Here is a 6,944-nt window from a genome sequence, read left to right on the forward strand (position 1 = left end):
GAGACGAAGCGCTACCGCATTTACCTATCAATTACCAGAAGACAAGCCTATAAAGTTTGTCCTCCGTAGCATTTAATGCGATTTCACCGTCCCAGAAACTTGCATACCGATGGTAAAGACCTTTCCCAATGGTACTGGTGCGTATATCGATAAGTACTTGACCAAAGCTAAAAATTAAGAAAGGTTTTTTATCTTCGAGTTAGAGTGAAGGCACTTCGAAAGAGCAACAGGGTCGTACAATACCACCGCTGCCAGGCCTTCGAGCACAGTGCAAGTTTCTGCTCTTTGTTTCCAGAGGGGTTGAATGGTGAGAGCCACGAAACGTACGAGGTAGTCGTACCTGCCGACGTTATCCGCGAAGACTTGCATCAATTAACACCGCACTACCAACTAATCAAAAGCCCGCTTCTACTAACGTAATTTCGAAAATCTCGATCGCAGCTCTTTTTGTTTTAACAATGAATCCCCCACAACTCCATGAATAACAACAGCAACAAACACTACGGCTACTGCTTGTTATGCTGATAGCACACATGCTAACGGTGTTTGGAATAGTTAGATGGTGTTCTATCCGGGAAAAGGTAAGTTGCAAGAATCTATGCAGAAAGAATCTACCTGTGTGTTATTAGATACATTTTTCTCCCCCTGTCCCGTTCACATTTCGCGACTTCTCGACATACAACCAGGACCGCCTTAATAAGTGATGGAGGCGCAGTTTTCTAATGCGAGGAAAGCAGTGTGAGGTTTTTGCCAGCCTGCAAACCATTGAGGCCGATGGGGTTTATCTCTACTGGGTTAGTCACGGGTCAGTGTCGGTAATTACGGCTTTTTAACCCCCCAGCAAGCTACGGAAAACCTCGGATTTGTCTGTAAAATTACCCCTGTGTTATATGTGGGGACCTAAATTGCAAGCATCCCTCTTGGAACAGTCGTGTCGAAGCCAAACGACCAAATCCTCGCGAACTTAAACAAAGATTAGACATGCTACCAATTTTAAAATAAATTTCATATTCTCTAACGGGAAGTTAGAATCCCGTAGAACTTTGCCCGGTCCCTCTGCTAGTTCTGCTTAAGCTTAGCGACGGAGGACTTATACGAACTAGGCTAACCCTTCCGAGGTCATACACACTTTGCGTTACTGTTTGGGCACCATAATAGTTTGCGCAGACAAAGATAAGCCATATCTCTAAGGGTTGCGGTAATGGTGGCGTTTCTTTACAAATGCTTTAAAGAAATACAGAAACCGAGCGCCTTTATCACTACCTACTCTTTTGAAACAGCGACTTTTTTTTTTAAAACGGAGGATGACTTGGACAAAGAACACTTTTTGCTTATCAGTTCGCTTTCAGTGTTTGTCATCTGCTTTTATGATGTAGATGTAGTAGATGGTGAGCCAAAGTCCTCACTGAGGACGAAGAGCAGAAGCCAAGCCACTACAGTCGAAATTATAAAGATCATTGGAGCTCTACCGAGACATAGTACATAACAGGTTACCTACGTATGACCATCATACCGGGATCGAGAGGTGGCGTCGTAGCTCAGCAGTTAAGAGCATTGACGCGCATACTCAAGGTTGTGGGTCCAATTACCACGGACGCGACTCTCTTTTTAGGTCTTTGGTGGTCGCGTATTTAACCTCGTCCTCATAAATTCTAATAGTATCCGCACCCGACAATAATACCAACTGTTTTAAAGATTCCTCGGTAATTTGAAGGCTTAAAATTTTATAAATTGCTATGATGCATGTCTTAGATTAAAAGACTGTAAAAGATAATTAATTAATGCCATTTTAATTAAAAATAGTATGATTTTTGCACTGGCGGGCCATATATCTATACATGTACACTTAATGAAAGATTTAAGGGATTTTTCCTATTTCGCGCTTCTTTGCCTTGTAATTGTTCATTTTAATCTGCGGATTTAATAATTGATTAAATCTCCAGCCAAAACCAACCAATTAAACAAAATAAACTCAATTAATGATCAGAAGGGTTGCTAATAACACCAAGCGTTATTTATCAAAACACCAAGGCTATAATAATGAGACAAGTGGCGATGGTGGCAGTGGGTCTCTATACCGCTTTATGTTGCGATGGTGGACGGCAACTATTGTGACGCTCCTAAAGACATCGCTATCAGCTTCTACGTCGAGAAAACTTAGATCTATTGGCTTCTTGTCAGTCTTTGACAAAGTAGCCTAACATTTATTGATGCAAGCAAGCCCTGCCATTGTTCAGTTTGGATGCCGAAAGGACATTTCACGATACACCAGCTTCTCCGCCTAGTAGATTGGATGAAACAAGTTTGATAACTTACTTCGCAAATTGCGAGTCATAGCCATCACTACTGATCATATTTCACCTTAAAAGTCGCATTTTTATACAAGTGAAAGCGATTCACACCCCTAAACCTACTAACAACAGGGGTCCCATAAAATATTTCCCATTACCACTTGCACTTCACGTGCGTTACGACCTAGAACCTATCTTTTTGCGCCAGTATCTGAACATCTACCTAGTGACTTTTGGTAGCTGGTGTTTTAAAATAAGGAAAATCCTTTTTACCGAGGAGCACTGCGCCAACAGCGCCACTGCCCTTCAAGGGTCAGGTTATCCCTTGGACAGATGTCACATTGCCAGTAGGCTCCTGGGGGACTGCACGTAAACTATAACGCGGACAAGGTCAAGGCGGCGGCTTAAACTCTTTATCCTTTACTGTGTGAAAGAAGCAAACTCTCGTTGCACAACGAAAGATGCTTGTATGGGTTGTGTATTACCCGATCAATCATGACATACACCTCTACTTCTTGGGACTATGACTCTATGACAATAATCTTTTCGCTTTAAGCATGATAAGACAATTCGCTTCTTCTAATTACGGGCCGCCGTGATTTTTTCAAAACGATAACCTTACCAAGAAGTTTGTTACAAGAAATTTGGAGAGTTTTTCAACGCAACGCTATTGACACCTATGAATGGCCTGATTAGGGCCGTAAATCTAATACCAGAGGAAAAACCTAGTTACGTACTATGGGAGGGCGCACACTATCACCGACAGGGCAATGGATCTTGAGTATTTGTTGTACTTTTAAATAGGGCCAGGGACTAAAAAAGTGCTTTAACGCAAGCCTTAACCTAATTTGTTCGCTGTCACCCTGTTAAAAAACCGTAAATTCGATGTGTTTTTTTGACCCAATCAAGCACCAAGAAACACCGGACACCAATAATTAATAACAATATTAATAATATTAAAAAGGTCATAGCTTTCATGTGAGACGGAAGTTCTTTACTAACTGAGAGCCTTACACCGTTCCTTCTTTCTCTCGCTTATACAATTTAGCAAAAAAATATTAGTACTTTTGCCTTGACCTGTTGTTTCTCGTTCGAAATGATCTAAAACCTATTAGTTCATATATCATATCTTCAAAGTATTCGTTTGTACTTAGTTACTTTTGGATTTATTGTTCTCTTTACGGTTTGTTTTTATTCTTTAGTTAAATATACTCCTGATTTAGTCTTGCATTATGACCTGATTATCTTGTACAATATATTAAATTGTATTGTATCAACATACATTTTTTACTTTCAAAGTAAAAATGCCTTTTTTAAATTATAAATTATAATACCTCTATACAAATGATACTATAAAATATTGGTTCCCTTTATTTTCTGTAGTTATAGTATATAATCTAACAAATTTTATCATGAGAGATGAATTATAATTTATATGGTAATACTTTTTAAGAGTCCGTAATTATTGCACAAAAATTGTTTGTATTATAGCAGATCTGGAAAGGGTTTTTTAAGCATCTTAAAGTAACGGCATTGAGCTTTGTTACATTTTAGGCAGGAATCCGCTTATTAATTAGGTGTAGCGGTCGTTGTGGCCTTGCACATAGTTCTTAGAAAAAGAAATTATGATGGTTTTTAACAGACTATTTGAAATCTATTCTTAGTATTTAGGAGGACGTGTTTGCTATCATAAAATGTAGGCTGGTGGTATTGCATGAAATGTAGTTGGTTCTCGGCCATCACGCTGAAATGATTTAAGAAATGTACGGCAGATTTGTGAAGTTACAACTGAAATGAGTATTTATAACAATACTGATTTACTCTATATATCTTTTTAAGTGTAATAAATAATCAAGCATTAGAGAATAAATACGAAAAAACCAAAAATGATAATAATAGAACGTTATATCACTAAAACTAACTTATTACTATTAGTTTTACTAAGAAGCTCAAGGGAGAACCAATCCGTAAGGTCCTGTGTTATTCTAGTTAGATATTTAAATTTTAATAAAAAAATACGTTTTCATAAAAGACATAATTAAATAACCGGCTTACTTCGGCTAAAACGAATGAAATTTTTAAATAATTGGTAAAAGAACGTGGAAAAGATAAAAATTTGTAACATATGCAACTAAATTTTTAATTTACATAACTACATTTGCGCAAATTTTTGCTCCAGAGCAATCTCACGAAACATTGGAAGATAATTAAGTTTTGCATGTTATCTAAATTTCCAACGTGACTGCGAAATTTTCTTTATAATTATTACAATATTGTAAAGTTTGTGGGTTAAGGAATAAAACATCCGTACTTACACCTTATACATTGTCGAACCTAATTTAAAGAAGGAAAGTCCCCAAGGGGAGATTAGTGTGAAAAAAAGGGTAGTTAATGTAAGAGATAATTTAGCAAGAGGAATCTGGACACACTTTTGTACATATCTTAGCACACTTTAAGTATAATAGAAAAAAATAAGCAATAGATAATAGAACGTACTTATCAGAATAAGGTCACAAGTAATACTTTTTTTTACTCTCGAACATATCTTAGTACACCTTAAGTAGAATAGAAAATATAAGCAATAAATAGGAAGTACGTACCAGAATATGGTCCACAAACAGTACTCGAGACCTTTATTTTGCTTTTGCAGATAAAAAACCCCCAAAAGAAATGCTGTAGCGATATATCATATAAAACCTCGCAAATCTTCATTTTTATTGCTTCAACGCTTTTTAGAAGCATCTTTTCCAAATTGAGGATATGTAAGAAATTCTCTATGCTTTGTTATTCTTTGCAAATTTTATAGGGACAAGGAATTATTAGCTATACATGTAAAATACTCTGTTCGGTTATATGAAATATACCCAACTCACCTTCTTGACCAGTTAGTGTGCAAAATAAATTTCTGGGACAGTATTTTTAAATATAAGCCCTATTATTTTTACTAGGCTAACATAAACTTCCTCATCTTGACTTTATGCAAATTAAGAAAGGCATGTACAAATATTAAAGCTTATCACTGAAAGTAAGACTTTAAGACTTGAAAGGTCAAGATTATAAATGCTTAGTTATTTACCGTATACACCGTATCTAAATTTTCTTTTTATATAATCTGTTTTATTTTCAACCACTCATACTACGTTTCTAGTAAAATAGCGCACCAAATACTTGTTAAATATATTTCTAAACGGCTAAAAACAACCAATAAGGCATTGCATTATTATAACCAACTATTTATTGCTTTTGAAAACCCTTTCTCTTTTCTCTAAACAAAATGAGTAGCGGAGCTCTTTATTTCCATATCTGTTAAATGAAACTTTAACTTTAAAAATGTCTTTTTCAGAAAAGGTTCCTTCTTTACAGGAAGCTTCTTATCTAAACCACGAAAATAAAAAAGCAAGTTCCTTTTCAGAAAATCTGGTTTGTGTTGGAAACTTAAAGGGATTAGGAAAAAATTTACATAACACACATGTTGATAGACTTGAAGAGTTAAAAGATAAAAATTTAGGAAGGTGCTTGACCAAGTCGCTGTTATTAAAAAGAACAATTTTTTCTTTAAAAGTTGAAGAGTTCCATGCTGGGGTTTATCGATTCTTAGATGTGTGTGTGGATTTCATCCAGGAACAAGGTTTTCTTTATTATTAGACCAAAAAATACATTTTACGAAAACAAGAATTGTGTTTAAAATGTCTATGTACACTTATCGTGCTGTACTTTCGTAAACTACTTTTAGACTTAAATATTTTAATTTAAAAACAAAGTTGAAACTGAAGGAATATTTCGGGTTCCAGGTTCCTTGTCAGTCGTTCAAGAGCTGGAAGAACAATTTAAAACAGGTAAATATTTTGTTTTTTATAAAAATTAACTATGATTTAGTTGACTTTAAAATAAACACCTTGCAAACTTCCTTCTATTATATATGCATATACTGAAATCTTTTTTATTGCAAAATTATTATCGTTAGTGTTAAGGGTTTTTTTTGTTTCCTTAAAAAAAACTTTTTTTCTAATAAACAACACTGGCATACTCTCCCGTTCCCATATAATTCTGCTAGAAGTGAATCTAAATTTATATTTAAATTTTTTAAAAAAATTAAAGTAAATAGTTCAAGTCTACAGTAAATAATTTCTAATTAATTAATTACTTAAAAATTTAAATTTTATTTTTCTGCAGTTTTTTAAGCAGTATATATTTGTTTGTAGGCCTTGCCTACGGCCAAGAATGGGAGTTATTTGCTGACTGTACGGTTCACGACGTGGCATCTCTGTTAAAGCTTTTCTACCGGAAGATTCCGCATTCGTTGTTTCCCGCGAAACTGATTCCTGTTATACTCTCGGCTTCTCTTTCTCTAGCAAAGAGCGAGGAGGAACGCTCGTCAATCCTCAAAGATGCGTTGCAGCAACTTCCCGTGGATTACTACATTGTTGTTAAGCAACTCTTAGAATTATTGCACACCATCTCCGTGCACAAAAGTTGTAATAAAATGGATTCGAAAAATCTCGCGCTGATATTTGCACAACTCTTCTTTAGTCAAAATAAAGAAGGATTCGGATTTTCCCATAAGGGAATGGTTGCCGATTTTTATTATAAACTAAATTACTCACTATGCACTTTTATTTAAAGGATGTTCTTGTTTTTATGATTGATCAGTAC

General features: G+C 35.5%; 1 long non-coding RNA gene across 1 annotated transcript; it reads right to left on the minus strand.

Moving 5' to 3' along the window:
- Positions 1–4,481: 4,481 nt before the first annotated feature.
- LOC135145772 (uncharacterized) lies at positions 4,482–4,927 on the minus strand. Its single transcript, XR_010283561.1, has 3 exons — positions 4,892–4,927; positions 4,788–4,836; positions 4,482–4,625 (listed from the first exon to the last, which is right to left on the minus strand). It is a non-coding gene; the product is annotated as an uncharacterized LOC135145772 (long non-coding RNA).
- Positions 4,928–6,944: the final 2,017 nt, after the last annotated feature.

Source organism: Zophobas morio, unplaced genomic scaffold (genome assembly GCF_036711695.1).
Source record: "Zophobas morio isolate AGI-343-1 ecotype UQ-CSIRO unplaced genomic scaffold, CSIRO_AGI_Zmor_V1 ptg000182l, whole genome shotgun sequence".
Lineage (NCBI taxonomy): Eukaryota > Metazoa > Arthropoda > Insecta > Coleoptera > Tenebrionidae > Zophobas > Zophobas morio.